This window comes from Triticum aestivum, chromosome 7B, assembly GCF_018294505.1.
Source record: "Triticum aestivum cultivar Chinese Spring chromosome 7B, IWGSC CS RefSeq v2.1, whole genome shotgun sequence".
Classification (NCBI taxonomy): domain Eukaryota; kingdom Viridiplantae; phylum Streptophyta; class Magnoliopsida; order Poales; family Poaceae; genus Triticum; species Triticum aestivum.
In genome coordinates this window covers 661,024,988-661,027,543 of record NC_057813.1, presented here as the reverse complement: position 1 = coordinate 661,027,543, position 2,556 = coordinate 661,024,988, and positions in this window count along the sequence as shown.

Genomic DNA, 2,556 nt, shown 5'->3' with positions numbered 1-2,556 from the left:
TCGTGTAGGCAAACAGGAGATTTACATATATATACCAACAAATGCGCAATGTGGAGTTCAAAAAAAATGGCACAACGTGCATACACGAACAGATTTACATATATATGCGGTTCTACGTACGAGAAAATCTATTTATATATATGCGTAACATATACAATTTGTAGTATTGTAAAATACCAGCAAACAAAACAGAATTAAATGGAAAACACAAAATTAATGGAAAATAAAACCAAAACCCCCAAAACATTTAGTACCAGTTGGTGTTACCAACCGGTACTAATGGTCTACCAGTACCCGGGCCTGGCCCGTGCCACATGGTGGCACTTTAGCGCCGGTTCGTGCCGAACCGGTAGTAAGGGGGGGGGGGGGCTTTAGTCTCCACTCTTTAGTGCCGGTTGTAGAACCGGCACTAAAGGCCCTTACGAACCGGCGCTAAAGCCCGGTTCTGCACTAGTGCAATATGGCAACCTCGGATGCTTATCACCTCTGTGGAGTTCGTGATACTTGGAGGAATGCCCTGCTGGACTGTCCGGTGTCGCTGAGTACTTGAGCGCTATCATCGGATGTGATTCTTGATCAGTTGAGCACGAACCAGGAAGAGTGTGCAAAGAAGTGGATATTCGCATTACAGGAGGCGTTACCCACTGATGAGTTCATTAGGGCAGCTGTGTCCCTTTGGGAAATTTGGGGAGCCCGTAGAAAAGCAATCCATGAATACATTCATAAGAGCTCACACTTAATTCACAGTTTTATCAATTCCTATTTGCTGGACATACAGGTGCTATCACCAAAGAAAGATTCCAGGGGGACTGGTGCTGTCGGCCCCACCGGCTGATTGGCACCACTTGCTAATCACTCCAAGATTAACGTTGATGCAGCAGTCGGGCGCGGGGGGGGGGGGGGGGCATCATGGCTCAGTTGGCATAGTATATCGTGACAATACAGGTGGATTCCTCGGAGCCTCTGCCATGGTGTTTAACACGGGTGATCCAGCCACTTTGGAGGCGTTTGCAATCCGAGAGGGGCTTTCCTTGTCCATGCATCTGAACCCGGACCACATTTGTGTGGCATGTGATTGCAAGCGTGTGGTCGAAGAAATTAAGAAGGGAAGTGGAGCTACTTACGGGGCAATCATACGGGAGATTCAACAACAAGTATCTTCTTTTATTTCTTGTAATATAGATCACGAATTTAGGAGCTCCAATGTTGAGGCTCACAACTTAGGGAATCATGCGTTGACTTTTGGAACTGGCTGCCATGTTTGGTTAGGCCAGCCCAGTGACATTACGTTCCTCCCTATAAACATTGTGACGGCTTGAATAAAACGTTTCACGAGGTTGTCTAAAAAAAGTCAGTTCATCCCCTCCCCTCCCATCCCCAATCATATTCCAAATTATCTTTCCCGGACCTCTTTCATGCATATCCCTTCCTTCCCCGTCTTGGTCACAAGATGCCTAGCCAGCCTGTGCCAATAAGAAAATGAGAAGATGGCGGCCCTAACATCAAGCTCGCGGGTCGACTACAGGCACGTCGAGTTTGGTTGTTGTGCTATGATTTTCACATCAGCTCAGTCTTAGCGGCCCCAGGGCCCATGGTCTTGCTTGAGCTCCTGCTGGTTGTTCTAGCGCCATGGGCCAGCCCGGGTCTTGGCGGCTTTGTTGCCATGGGCGTGCTCGGTCTCTACCTTGACAGCTCTCAGGCTAACATCCCCCACCGTGATTACAACAATGAGGCAAAGACAAGAGGTCTACGATGACACAACCACGTACACACGTCATGTCAACGACAACTAGGGGCGGTATGCATTAGTTTACCTTTTTGGGATATTTTTTATTAACTCCACTAACATTAATAAAAAATATTTCTTTTGAAACTAACGATTAAGACACATGTTAGGAATATATGTCTGTTAAATATAAACTGGATTCCATAAACAAAATACCAAGATAACACTTCATCTATTTGTTGTAGCATGATAAACTACACAATGCAATCTTGGCGAGTTCTTTGTGGCATCCAACAAATTGTCCCTCGTTGTTTTTCCGTTTCAGTCGTTAATGTTATTTTCTATAAAGCAAAACACTTCTTTGTATCACTTTAAAACATTAACAAGGACTAAAGCTGCGGATGAGACGATGAAGACTCGAACTACCTAAAATAGCCACAAAAAATTCGCCACATCAAACTATGAGCCAAGACTTGGGAGAAGATTCATCTAAGAGGTGCCACCCGCCAGGTTGTCTAAAAAAGATATTGAAAAAAGACAGTATAATAAAAAAAACAGGCTATAAAAATAAAAAGCTGAAGAGAGGTTGTAGCACATTTGTAATGTGCAAATGTCGTTACAACCCAAGCATCATTTATCATTGATTGCAAATATTTGTAGGTAGCTTACCAAGCTGTCCACTTGGTGTCAACTGCAATAAGAATCAACATTATAAACATATGTGACGACGTTTGCATAAGCGGTATGGGACTAAATCAGTCTGACCAGGGGCAAACATTCAGAAGCACCGCTAGACGTAGTCCTGTTGTCTTGTTGTGTGGGTCGGCCTG